The following is a 14,958-nucleotide window of genomic DNA, read 5'->3' as shown; positions in this document are numbered from 1 at the left end:
TTGTGTACAGGGGCGGACTGACCATTTGGAAATTCGGGCACTGCCGGAGGGCCCAGGGTCAGTGGGGGGCCCCATGAGATGCCCCTGGTACCTTTTTCATAGGCTTTTTTGAGTTTGGGCAAGGACACAGGGGCCCCATGATCCCCTATTGCCCGGGGGCCCCATGAGTTGTCAGTCCACCCCTGCTTGTGTACATAGCAGGATTGAGATTGGGTTCAGGTAGGTTTGGGGGGCAGGGGAGCTGCTTGCAGACGGTTTTTATACCTTACTGCAGAGAATGCATTAAGTTAAAAAAAAAAAAAAACCTTCAGCCTTTACACCCATTTTAATCACGTGGATTGCAATAAACCTTGGCTGGAGTTGAACGTCGTCGATGTGCGGCCCTTTATTTGGATGGTGGATTGCAGTGGTAGATTGCCAGCCTTGGCCTGGGCACCCGGCTGACTGGAGGGAGTCATGGAGAACACAGGATGACCAATGGTGGTGAAAAGGGTTGGGTTCTTCTAACATCACACCCAGTGGCGGACTGACAACTCATGGGGCCCCCAGGCAATAGGGGTCCGGGGAGACCGGATATAGTGACTGCAGGGTCCAGGGTTTAGTAGCATTTTAAGAGTGCTGAGATAAACCATTTATTACTGACAGGGGTGCTTACAATGATCAGCTTTATGTATGTAAAACCCTTATCCCAAAAGGAAAAAAAAATGTAACGGCTCATAAAGTGTTAGTTGGAGTTTGGCTAAAGTTTGTTAGTGTAGTTAAATCTGCCAGTTAACCCCCCTCCCAGCCTAACAATGCTGTTGTCTGCTGTGCCCCCTTTGCTACTTCATCTGGAGTGGAGGCACTCTAAAACAGGGTGTGTTTACAGGCCAGATCACCAGGTGAGAACAGAGGGAGAAAAGCCTAAAAAAAGAAAGTAAATGCAGCCAACACATCTAATGAATGGTAAGCTGCCAGGGGCGGACTGATAACTCATGGGGCCCCTGGGCAATAGGGGATCATGGGGCCCCTGTGTCCTTGCCCAAACTCAAAAAAGCCTATGAAACAGGTACCAGGGGCATCTCATGGGGCCCACTACTGACCCCGGGCCCTCGGGCAGTGCCCAAGTTTCCAAATGGTCAGTCCGCCCCTGATCACACCCTAGACTCACATTAAAGAGGTTGAATGAAGCTGGATGTCATTCAACCAGAAAGTAGACCTACAGTGAGTCTGGATGAAAACTGCAGAAATACTACTTTAAACGAACTTAGTCTGAAAATAAGACAAACTCTACTTTCTTCAAAACAGAAAAAGATAATCTGCAAAAAAAAAAAATGTTTGCAAAAATCTTTGTGATGCACATATTTTCCCTCGAGGGTTTTTTTTCCCTTTTTTTTGCTCAACAAAACCGGAGTCACTGTTTACGCTGATGCTCAGCTTAGCATTTCCCCTGCATTATAATGTGACAAACTAAGCAGAGTTAAGACCTAAACTTCTTCCCAATGAATCATGGATGACTTTCTACCTCCCTGCTAAGTCTGCAGCTGCATAATTAAGTCAACAAAACCGCCACAGTAGCTACTTAACATCTTCTCTTCATCTCTGCCAACAAGACTGGAAAACGGAGCTAATGCCACAGCCTTCTGGGCTTTTTAAAACACAGCAACAAACTAAACGCGCTTTAGGGGAAGTCGGGCGCTGGGAAAGCTGGTAATTTAACATTTCGATGATTAGCAAAAAATGAACACTGGTAAGAGCTTTTGTTCTGAAGGCCATATATTAAAATGCCAGCGCTGTAGTGGACTAGAACGTACCACCTCTAGGTATTTGGAAGCGTAAGACCTCATGTCTCGTGGAAATGTCGTTTGAAGCTCAGGGACTTTTACCTTTTCATTTTCAGAAGTTTCTGGAGGCCAGTGCATTGACTGGTGGGTGACAATGAATGAAGTTGCTGGAGCTGCGTCCTAGAATGATCCCGTGTAAGTCTATGAGGGCTCAGTGCAAAGGGGTGGTTGGCACCAAAGAGCTTTTTTGACCAAGGAGAAGTCAATATTGACCAGGAAGAAGTTCTTGAACAAGGATGAGTATGAAGCTGGGGATGGGAAAGTTAGGGTGGGTTAGTTGAGCATTGGTGCGGAGCAGGGTTGCTAACTGTCAGTACTTACTGTCCTCGTAGGCAGGTTTAGTCTGTTTTTGCACTGTAGGTGGCGCTCAACCGGAACCAGGGGTGGACTGACCATTTGGAAACTCGGGCACTGCCCGAGGGCCTGGGGTCAGTAGGGGGCCCCATGAGATGCCCCTGGTACCTTTTTTCATAGGCTTTTTTGAGTTTGGGCAAGGACACAGGGGCCCCATGATCCCCAATTGCCCGGGGGGCCCCATGAGATACTCTCTTAAGTAAACAATCAGAGATAGGTTGACAGAACAATGATGATAATTAAGATGGCACCTTAAGCCGGAGTCTCACCCTTGGTGACTCATTAGGAGAAAAGTATCTTTTAATGTAAACAACCCCCATAAAAGGGAATGAGTCTTTTTGGGGACATTGATTGGAAGATATCAACACGGATGGAAGAACACGCAGAAACCCAGTGGACTTTTCACCCAATCAATGTATATGCTTTGCCTGCATCATAAGCCCTATAAATGATACTGTTAGTTCCTCAATAAAACAGAATTTTAGGAAGTTGGCAAACTGCAACAGTGTCAGTGTCTTACTTCCACGTGCACGTAATTCTATATTAATTTGGCTCACTGGTAGATCACGGTAAATGGTCTGTAGGTGACCTAGTCCAAAACACTGGTACCTTTTTCATAGGCTTTTTTAAGTTTGGGCAAGGACACAGGGGCCCCATGATCCCCTATTGCCCAGGGGGGCCCCATGAGTTGTCAGTCCGCCCCCTTACCAATACTTGTGTAAACCCATGTTTATAAAGAGACACATGATAATGCCCAGGCTATGCAACTCCAGTGTCAAAGCAGCCACCAGTCAGGACACTCTCGATAGGGTGTTGGGCCCCATGAGTTGTCAGTTCGCCCCTGATTACGGCGCTGTTACTTTAACAATTGCGCGGTCATGCAGCACTGCACCCAAATGAAATTTACGTGCTTTTTTTCCCCCCACAAATAGAACTTTTTCTTAGGGTGGTATTTGATTGGCTGTGAGTTTTTTTATTTTTTGCTCTATAAACAAAAAAAAAGACCAATTTTGAGAAATATTTTTGACTTTTTGCAATTAAACATGTCCAATTAAAACATGTTTAAAAATCTAATGTTGTCATAAATTTAGGGCAACATGTATTCTGCTACATGTCTTTACTTGAAGAAAAAAAAATGTGTAAATTAATTTGTTTACATGATAGTTATAGCGTTTACAGATGACGGTATATATACTTGAATTTTATATATATATATATATATATATATATATACACACACTAGTGATAGCAGTGATCAGCGACTTATAGCAGGACTGCAGCGGGCCTTCTGACACTGGGGAGAATGGACTTGGTGTCACTGACATCCCCAGTGACAACAGTACAGTAATTAGTGCTAATAAAAAGCACTGACACTGTACTAATGACACTGGGCAGGAAGGGGTTAACATGTGGGGTAATCAAAGGGTTAACCGTGTGCTGTTTCACAGTATGCTATGTGTGTGATTTCAGCTATAAGCAGAGCCATACCAAGCAGTGTGCAGAAGCTGACAGGGGAGAGAACTGTATTGTTTACATACAGGTCTCTCCCCCGTCAGTAATACTCGGTGATCACCGGGTGCCAGCGAGTAATCACTGGCCAGGACCCGGTGATTGACAGCCAAGGCCACGAATGGCAGAGAGGGTCGTGCGCACCCCCTAACCAGAACTGCAAAATCATGTGTATGTGTGTATATGTGTGTGTGTGTGTGTGTGTATATGTATGTGTGCGTATGTGTATATGTATGTGTGTATATGTATGTGTGTATATGTATATATGTGTGTGTGTATATGTATGTGTGCGTATGTGTATATGTGTATATGTGTATATGTATACAGTTGCAAGAAAAAGTATGTGAACCCCTTGGGATTACGTGGAGTTTTGCATGAATTGGGCATAAAATGTGCTCTGAACGTCATCTAAGTCACAACAATAGAAGAACACAGTCTGCTGAACATAATACTACACAAACATTAGATGTTGCCATGGTTTAATTACACATAACATGTAAACATTCACAGTGCAGGGAGGAAAAAGTATGTGAACCTTTGGACTTAATAACTGGTTGACCCTCCTTTGGCAGCAATAACCTCAACCAAACGTTTCCTGTAGTTGCAGATCAGACCTGCACAACGATCTGGAGTCATTTTGAACTACTCCTCTTCACAAAACTGTTTCAGTGTAGCAATATTCTTGGGATGTCTGGTGTGAATCACTCTCTTAAGGTCATGCCACAGCATTTCAATCGGGTTGAGGTCAGGACTCTGACTGGGCCACTCCAGAAGGCGTATTCTGTGCTGTTGCAGCCATTGTTTTGTTCAATTACTTGTATGCTTTGGGTCATTGTCCTGTTGCATCACCCATCCTCTGCGGAGCTTCAGTTGGCGGACAGATGGTCGTACGCTTTCCTGCAAAATGTCTTGATAAACTCTGGAATTCATTTTCCCATCAATGACAACAATCCGTCCAGGCCCTGAGGCAGCAAAGCAGCCCCAAACCATGATGCTCCCTCCGCCATGTTTTACAGTGGGGATGAGGTTTTGATGTTGGTGTGCTGTGCCTTTTTTTCTCCACACATAGTGTTGTGTGTTCTTCCCAAACAACTCAATCTTGGTTTCATCTGTCCACAGTATATTTTGCCAGTAGTGCTGTGGAATATCCAGGTGCTCTTTTGCAAACTTCAAATGTGCTGCAATATTCTTTGTGGACAGCAATGGCTTCCTCTGTGGTGTCCTCCCATGTACTCCATTCTTGTTTAATGTTTTCCTTATTGTAGATGTGTCAACAAAAATGTTAGCATGTGCCAGAGATTTCTGTAGGTCTTTAGCTGACACGCTGGGATTCTTCTTTACCTCATGCAGCATTCTGCGCTGTGCTCTTGCAGTCATTTTTGCAGGACGACCACGCCTAGGGAGAGTAGCAACAGTGCTAAACTTTCTTCATTTGTAGACAGTCTGTCTTACCGTGGACACATGAACATCAAGACTTTTGGAGATACTTTTGTAACCCTTTCCAGCTTCATGCAAGTCAACAATTCTTGATCGTAGGTCTTCTGAGAGCTCATTTCTGCTAGGCATGGTTCACATCAGACAGTGCTTCTTGAAACCAGTAAACCCAAAACAGGTGTGTGTTTTTTAAGGGCAGGACAGCTCTCAGCAACACATCCAATATCATCACACTGATTGGAGTCAAGGTTGGCTCACTCCTGGCTCTAATTAGCTCTGGGAGAAGTCATTAAGCTAGGGCCTCACATACTTTTTCCTCCCTGCACTGTGAATGTTTACATGTTATGTGCAATTAAACCATGGCAACATCTAATGTTTGTGTAGTATTATGTTCAGCAGACTGTGTTCTTCTATTGTTGTGACTTAGATGACGTTCAGAGCACATTTTATGCCCAATTCATGCAAAACTCCACGTAATCCCAAGGGGTTCACATACTTTTTCTTGCAACTGTATATGTGCGTGTGTGTATATGTATATATGTGCGTGTGTGTATATGTATATATGTGTGTGTGTGTGTGTGTATATGTATATGTGTGTGTGTGTATATGTATATATGTGTGTGTGTGTGTATATATATATATATATTATATACAGTATGTGTGTGTGTGTATATATATATATATATATATAGTGTAATTTTGTTCACCCATGCTGCCCTGTAGCAGTATTTCTGCTATAGGGCTGCCGGGAAGCGGTTAAGGAGTGGGGGAGAAGATGAGCGCAGTGGAGGGGAGGTGCTGTGCAGAGGTCAGAGCTGAATATGGGTGAATGTGATAGGGAATGCACAGGTAAACATCTGTGGAAGAGGGATGAACTCTGCAATTTTTGCACCCTGCAATCCTGAACGCTGCACTCTGTGTGCCACGCACCCCTGAACACTGCACTCTGTGTGCCGCGCACCCCTGAATGCTGCACTCTGTGTGCCGCGCACCCCTGAACGCTGCACTCTGTATACCGCGCACCCCTGAACGCTGCACTCTGTGTGCCGCGCACCCCTGAACGCTGCACTCTGTATACCGCGCACCCCTGAACGCTGCACTCTGTGTGCCGCGCACCCCTGAACGCTGAACTCCTGGTATTTGATGCCCCTTTAAGACCCTTCCACTGTTAGTGAAATTTGGCCACACCTACTATTTGATGCCTCTTGGTGGGTGTGCATGTGTGTGTGTGTGTGTGTGGGGGGTTGTTTTGTAGGGGAGTTCCTGCACCTATTCTTTGAGATAAAAAAATCCCTGCCTCTATTTCTTTACTTGCATAATAAAGATTATATCAGATTTTAATGGCTAAGTATACATATACAGTTGTGGCCAAAATTATTCAACCCCCAATGCTGTAAAGGGGTTTAGGGACTATAGTGTACATTTGGAATTGTATTCAGAATCAAATCCTACAAGGACGTTGTAACTACCCAAATGCAACTAAAATGACATCAATTGTTTATGTAATACAGTAGTAAATGGTTCTTATGTGGTTTCTTCATTGCCACAATTATTCAACCCCTTAAAGACTACCACTCTGAAGAACAGAGGTTCATACAGGTGCTTTCCATCAGGTATTGAAAACACCTGTGGATGTCACCGAGCAGCAATCAAGCATAATAAGCACCAATTAGGCAGCTTTAAAATGACTGTGATACTCAGCTCCTTCTAGACATTTACTGGTGTGGTTACAAACATGGTGAAGGCAAGAGAATGGTCCAGGAAGACAAGAGAAGAGGTGATTTCTCTTCACAGGAAGGGCAATGGCTATAAGAAGATTGCAAAGATGTTAAACATACCAAGAGACACCTTAGGAAGCATCATTCGCAAATTCAAGGCAAAGGGCACTGTTGAAACGCTACCTGGTCGTGGCAGAAAGAAGATGCTGACTTCGACTGCTGTGCGCTACCTGAAGCGTAGAGTGGAGAGAAGTCCCCGTGTGACTGCTGAGGAACTGAGAAAAGATTTGTCAGATGTGGGTACAGAAGTTTCAGCCCAGACAATAAGACGCACACTGCGTAATGAAGGCCTCCGTGCCAGAACTCCCAGGCGTACCCCCTTGCTGTCTCCAAAGAATAAGAAGAGTCGACTGCAGTATGCCAAAAGCCATGTGGACAAACCACAAAAGTTGTGGGATAGTGTTCTGTGGACTGATGAAACAAAATTAGAACTGTTTGGGCCCATGGATCAACGCTATGTTTGGAGGAGGAAGAACAAGGCCTATGATGAAAAGAACACCTTGCCTACTGTGAAGCATGGTGGAGGGTCAATCATGCTTTGGGGCTGTTTTGCTTCTGCAGGTACAGGGAAGCTTCAGCGTGTGCAAGGTACCATGAATTCTCTTCAGTACCAGGAGATATTGGATGGAAACGTGATGCAGTCCGTCACACACCTGAGGCTTGGGAGACGTTGGACCTTTCAACAGGACAATGATCCCAAGCATACCTCCAAGTCCACTAGAGCATGGTTGCAGAGGAAAGGCTGGAACATTTTGGAGTGGCCATCGCAGTCACCAGACTTAAATCCGATTGAGAACCTCTGGTGGGACTTAAAGAAAGCAGTTGCAGTGCGCAAGCCTAAGAATGTGACTGAACTGGAGGCCTTTGCCCATGAAGAATGGGCGAAGATACCCGTAGATCGCTGCAAGACACTTGTGTCAAGCTATGCTTCACGTTTAAAAGCTGTTATAACTGTAAAAGGATGCTGTACTAAGTACTAAGATTGAATGTCACTTGGGGGTTGAATAAAACTGATAATGCTGTGAGCACAGAAAAGACATTTGTGGTTATTTCATTATAACTGTTATGTTATATTTGTCTGACCTACAAGTGCCTCTTTAATGTAAATGTAAGCAAGATGACTGAATGATCAAAAGCAATGTCAAACTGGCCAAAACACTCAATTTCAGTGGGGGTTGAATAATTTTGGCCACAACTGTATGTAAAGCAAATCACATACTTCCCTCGCCTACAAGCTAAAACATGGTGGGAAGGGGCATCAGTTTCTTTTTTTAAAGCCGCTGTATACATGTTACATCTTTATCGTCGTATCATCATGTACACCAAGTCCAACATGTATTATCATGTACAACAAGCAGGTATCACCATTGGAGCTGCAGAGACGCAAGACATCAATATTAGGTCTATTAACCTTTCTGTGGCTGAGGCAGAAGAGATTTTCTTGGCGAGCGAGTGATTCACAGCTCGGCGGCGCCGGCGCCCAGGGTTAATTTGCTTTATAAATAGACCCTGTGTATTACAATGTTTGCATTTCTCTATCAAAACCCCAGACATGAATGAGAAAGAGATGAGGATCTCTCGGCAACTTCCCCAGCAAGATGGCTTTTTTTTTCCCTTTCCCTTTTATAAAATGTATAAATAATTTGGTTTTTTCGTGCACTTGGCATATTTCCCTGTCTATATTTTTTCATCAGAATCATCACAAGGTATCTGACCTTTTCCATGAGCGGAATGATAACGGCTTTGAACAGCCCTTTGAATTCACCTTTTTCTGACAATTTTTGTAGAACTGCTCTTGATGTAAAAACCTCCATTTAGACCAACCTGTCTCAACTGTTTTACCCCAGTGGAACCCCTAGAATTTTCGAGTCTTGGGGAACCCTTACTAAAACCAGTTTGTTGGGGATCAATGGGAAAAATGCATCTAAAGCCGGCCATAGATGGTTCAACTCTTGGCAGGTTCAGATTTGTACCATCTATGGGCAGGCTGATTGTACCCAAGTTGATTGTTGTACATCATGGGTCTAACCCAACTGTGGCCCTCCAGCTGTTGGTGAACTACAAGTCCCATCATGCCTTTGCCTTTGGGAGTCATGATTGCAACTGTCAGTTTTGCAATGCCTCATGGGACTTGTAGTTCAACAACAGCTGGAGGGCCACAGTTGCCCAACCCTGGTCTAACCAATGTCGGATTTTTACATGGGATTATTGCTAGCGTCTACAGCCGCTATCAGGACCACTGTGTTCTGCCAGCAGGGACAGCTCCCCCTACCTCCCCCCTGCTGGCAGAACTCAATAACTCCACGGGGGGGATTCCCCCATCAACACAGTCTAGCTATTTTCTTTCCTGCTACCTGTGGTTGCAGGAAAGGAAATCACATCATGTATGGCCTGAATTACATTGAAGGCCAGTATGAAGAATTCAGCCCATGGGGCTCTTTCACATGAGTGACCATATAAAAAAAGGGGGTCAAGCCACGGTTTTACCTTCTACCGAAGGTCTGCAACACTGCTGAAGAGGGCTGTTCACATGCTTTCCAGGCAGGGCAAACATATTGCAGCATGTCTGTCAAACTCAGCCAATAGGGCTTTGTTACAACTGAGAGCCAAGGGTTTGGCTTGCGATTTTGGCACAGTAGTCCCATTATAGATTGCCATTAAAAAAAAAGCTAGTGTGAAATTAGCAGTGATGGTCATTGGGAAGACTGCTGCTTTTATTAATGGTCATTAGTAAAAATAGATGAACACAGAGGGCGCAGGTTAAGTGCAGTAAATGAGAAATGTTTAATAAAAATAATAAAGCCAAATGGCTAATTACATGACTGAAAAGTAATGGACGCATATAAAAATCCATCCACTGTGAGGGTGCCACGTCATTCTAGGCTGTCAGCCAAGAGCAACACTGCTATCTGCTGCAGGGGATCATCACTACCAGAGAAAAGATTCTGCCTGATCACATACTGTAGCCAAGCAGAGCCGGGAGGCCTTGTGATGTCACACACTCCAGGCAGAGAAATGGGTATGACCAGGGGCGGACTGACCATTTTGGAACTTTGGCACTGGGCCCGGGGTCAGTAGGGGGCCCCATGAGATGTCCCTGGTAGCTGTCATAGGCTTTTCTGGGTGTGGTTTGAGTGTGGGAGAGGACATAGGGGCCCCATGATCCCCTATTGCCCGGGGCCCCATGAATTGTCAGTCTTCAACAGGGTATAGCTACACGTTTTAGGAGCAACACATTACATTGCATACATTGAGTGCACCCTAGGAGCAGATCCTTGATACCCAGTTTTCATAGGATGCAGGGGTGTCATGTGATCTGCAGAAGTGATGCTAGATCTTCAGAGTGGGTGAGTCTTTGGTGGAAAGTGTGGAATAGAAGGTGAGCATTGCAGGAAAATCTGCATTTTATTGTCCCCCCAGGTCTGGGAAAATTCAATTTTTAAAATCCAACCCTAGTATGGAGAAAAAAATTGGGGAGATGTAGAGGCTGTATTACTTACCCCACACCCTGCTCCAGCATATTCCTTCACTATTCTCTTTTCTCCTCTGCTCCGGGCAGTAGGTGGTCCCTCTGCCTTCCGAGATGGTGTCACCCAGAAGCAGATTTAGGGCTTGTGGAAGTCTACACAAAGAATGCCTACAGGTAAATGCCATGTATAAAATATATTGCAAGCACATATAATGTTTGAGGAAGATTGCTGTTGAAATAAATGATCTAGAGCAGTGGTCTCAAAATTGTGGACCTGGGGTCAGATGCAGCCCTTTGCTTGCCTTTACCCGTCCTTTGAGGCATTATTCCTGCCAACAACACCAACATGGAGCAATATTCCTTCCACTGGCACCAACAATGGGACATAATTCCTTCCACTGAGAACAAAAATGGGGAAACTATTCCTCCCACTGACACCAACTATTTCCCCCCCTAATACCAAAGATTGGGCATTGTTTACTCCATCTGAGCACAATCTGGCCCACCTTAAGTCTGAAGGAGCATAAACTGGCTATTTTTTTATAGGGTTTGGAGACACCTGGCCTACAGTCAAGATCTCCATAATTTGGGTGCTGGAAGAAAAGGGAGAAGATGGATTTGGGCTTTAAAGAAGTAGAAGTAGAAGGTCATGGAAGCCAAAGAAGAGTAATCCAAGTTCTGCAACTTCCCTCTCATGCACCAACGATGGGACATAATTCCTTCCACTGAGAACATAAATGGGGCAAGTATTCCTCCCACTGACACCAACTATTTTTCCCCCTAATACCAAAGACTGGGCATTTACTCAAACTGAGCACGGTCTGGCCCCCCTTAAGTCTGAAGGAGCATAAACTGGCTCTTTTTTAATAGGGTTTGGAGACCCCTGGCCAGGGGCGGACTGACCATTTGGAAATTCGTGCACTGCCCGAGGGCCTGGGGTCAGTAAGGGGCCCATGAGATTGTGTGGTTTGAGTGTGGGCGAGAACACAGGGGCCTCATGATCCCCTATTGCCCGGGGGCCCCATGAGTTGTAATTCCGCCCCTGCCCCTGGCCTAGAGTCAAGGTCTCCTTAATTTGGGTGCTGGAAGAAAGGGGAGAAGATGGATTTGAACTTTAAAGAAGTAGAAGGTCATGGAAGCCGAAGAAGAGTAATCCAAGCTCTGCAACCTCCCTCTCATGCACCAGTTTATGTAAGTTAGGCAGCAGTGGCCAGAGAAAGAGGACATGTTGGCCGAGATGACACTATTACATTTCTTATATGCCAATTCAGGACATTTCTAAATGGGATGACCAGATGCATATGGAAATTAGAACCAGAGTCAGTACCTTGTGTCCCCTACGGCCTTCGTAAAACAAGATTTTCGTATTTGACTGAAGTACTGTACATTTTTTTAAAATCCCTGCTTGTCCATCTGAGAAGAGCCATATGTCAAAACGTGAAGTCGTGGTATATTTACTCAGTGACACCTCAAGGGAGGAACATAACCCTGACAATCTGTTCTCGGTGAGTGCTGCTTGAACGACCTCGGTAGTTTTTCCTTAAAGCTGACCTGGATGTGCAGCATGTGTTTGCATGTGACTAGCTTTATATAAGATGACAAGGTGCAACATTCCAATATTTGGCAGCTGGGATGAAGCTTCGGTAATCTCATTAAGAATAACGAGCATCATTTCAATATCTCACATTAATTAAACTGTGAAAGTGTAACTTCACCCGTCTGACGTGTTGTATCGATGTAGGAAAGTGATCAAAGCTGGCGGCACACCTTTTGATTGTTCATTTCCACCAACTCAAAAATGGCCACTTTTATTAAAGAATATGTATAACTACATTTTTTACTTTTCGGTAGAGTAGGGAACATGTCCCACTGGGAAAATTTTATTCATTTTCTATCCCAGAGACTAATCAGAAGTAGTGGAAATTTTTAGACATGCATTTAGTTTCGTTTTTTTTTGGATGGAATTTTCATTTTTGGAGATTCGGATGTATACAAATCTCTGAATGGACATAGCAAGGAATGTGAACGAATCCGATTAAAAATGTATAACAAAATTAACGAATGCATTAGTTTTATTCGGATGGTGTCACATGATACTATAGTAGTTCTGGACCATTATTATTATTATTACCATGGAGAAATTTATATGTTCTATAAGTGACCACCTTGAAATATTTATCCAAATGTCACTATATCGTACCTGATGCAAAAAAGATATTTAGCCTCTAAATAAAAATATATATTGCTGCCACTATACCCTATTTCAAAAATCCAAAAATATATAAGTATCACCCCTATTTTAGTGAATCCAAATCCAAATTATTAAATACATTTGAAAATTAAATTAAATTTCTCCATGAATATATGAGTATCGCCCCTATTTTAGTGAATACAAATCCAAATTATTAAATACATTTGAAAATTCAATTTTGAAAATTAAATTACATTTCTCCATGAATATATAAGTATCGCCCCTATTTTAGTGAATACAAATCCAAATTATTAAATACATTTGAAAATTCAATTTTGAAAATTAAATTACATTTCTCCATGAATATATAAGTATCGCCCCTATTTTAGTGAATCCAAATCCAAATTATTAAATACATTTGAAAATTAAATTTTGAAAATTAAATTAAATTTCTCCATGAATATATAAGTATCGCCCCTATTTTAGTGAATACAAATCCAAATCCAAATTATTAAATACATTTGAAAATTAAATTTCTCCATGAATATATAAGTATCGCCCCTATTTTAGTGAATCCAAATCCAAATTATTAAATACATTTGAAAATTAAATTTCTCCATGAATATATAAGTATTGCCCCTATTTTAGTGAATACAAGCGGCGCATACACTTCATAATGCTATCATGAAACATCAATTATCACTCATATTATATATCATTCTTTGTCTTCACCATTATTTCTGTAACAAAAAATACATAAAAATAAATTTAAAAAAATCATAAATATGACACAGGATGTGATATCACACAAATCCCGTGACTTGGAAAAAAAAAAAAAATATATATATATATATATTTATTTATTTATGTTCAAAAAAATCAAGAGGATATCCATTAATTAGACCAGGTGGTTCCTCCAAGAATAGCCCACTCAATGATTGGTTGCCAGGATAATTCAAAAACCCCACTCCACCATATCATGAAAAGAGAAGAAAAATATCCGTTCCAATAGTATATTACCCAAGATAAATGGCTTTATTTGCTCCAAGTAATGCACTTACAATGCACTTTAATGGATATCCTCTTGATTATGCTTTAACAAAGGCAATATCTGGTGAGTGCACACCTGAGTGGGGGTGCACGGTGGGCACTGCACAAGGTTTCAACACTTTAAAGATTTTGCGGCACATGAAATTATTTCAGCACTGGACTTTAATTTCATCTGTATTACTTTTTTATCACAGGATTTTTTTTGAACACATAATATATATATATATATATATATATATATATATTTTTTTTTTTTTTCAAGTCACAGGATTTGTGTAATATCACATCATGTGTCATATATATTAAGTTGTTTATTTTTATTTATGTATTTTATGTTACAGAAATAATGGTGAAGACAATGATATATATTATTTGAGTGATAATTGATGTTTGATAGCATTATGAAGTGTATGTGCCGCTTGTATTCACTAAAATAGGGGCGATACTTATATATTCATGGAGAAATTGAATTCAATTAATAATTTGGATTCGGATAAGGAGTGGATCGGAAGTTTGTTCTATTTCGTTAACTCGGATACACATGACACCAGCTAATATTGCCCAATCAGCTCATGCCATTTCTCTTGGTGGGTTGGACTAGCACCTGAAAATATCGAAGCCTTCAGTTTGAATCTGTCTGATTTGATAATATATTGAATATACAGCAGTCTTCCGGAGAGACTGCAAATTTTCTGCAGCAGATCATTTTTCAGAATGTGGCTAAGCAGAAGCTGTCAGGTGTTTGGGAGGTAATCCTGATGACCCCTAAATGCCTACTTGTTTTGTTTCTTCAATCTGCCAAATACCGAGTTTGGCTTGCAGTTGTGACGGCCCCCTCCTGAATGGCCATGTAACAGACAACTTATAAACAAAGAATCCAAAGTTATGTTTTATTTAATTAGTAGATTAATAAAATGTTACATATTAGTAAAATAATATAATTTTCATACTAATATAGTGTATGATACATAATTAGTACCTCCCCTCCCCTTCTGACTGCCCATGTGAAAAATGCCTAATAGTTAAAGAATCCAAAGTTATGTTTTATTAAATAATCAATAGATTAAATACATAATAAAAAAAAATTAGTAAAATATAATTGGCATACTAATATAATGTATGATATGTATTTAGTCCCTCCCCCCCTCCCCATCCCTAAATGCCCTTGTAACAGAGGCCTTATAGTCAAAGAATCCAAAATTATGTTTTATTAAATAATCAGTAGATATATTATTAATAATAATAATATATAAGTGGCATACTAATATAATATAATGTATGATATTTAATTAGTCTTCCCCCTCCCCTCCTGAATGCCCTCGAAAAAGGCCTAATATTATATTAGTAAAA

At 41.9% G+C, this 14,958-nt stretch overlaps 1 protein-coding gene across 8 annotated transcripts in view; it reads right to left on the bottom strand.

Moving 5' to 3' along the window:
* Positions 1-14,958, bottom strand: part of LRRC4C (leucine rich repeat containing 4C) — a 1,157,007-nt gene that overhangs the window by 140,034 nt on the left and 1,002,015 nt on the right. Inside the window, exon 1 of one of the 8 annotated variants that reach the window (XM_089677333.1) lies at positions 10,399-10,417. The exons of the other annotated variants lie outside the window; for them this stretch is intronic. The gene's annotated coding sequence lies outside the window, so the exon portion shown is untranslated. Of the gene's footprint in view, positions 1-10,398; positions 10,418-14,958 lie in introns of those variants that run through there. 8 annotated transcript variants of the gene reach the window in all.

Source organism: Staurois parvus, unplaced genomic scaffold, assembly GCF_062004578.1.
Source record: "Staurois parvus isolate SC_StPar_1 unplaced genomic scaffold, SC_StPar_1.0 ptg000184l, whole genome shotgun sequence".
Lineage (NCBI taxonomy): Eukaryota > Metazoa > Chordata > Amphibia > Anura > Ranidae > Staurois > Staurois parvus.
The sequence above is the reverse complement of the archived record's forward strand: the minus strand, read 5'-3'. Positions and strand labels throughout refer to the sequence as shown.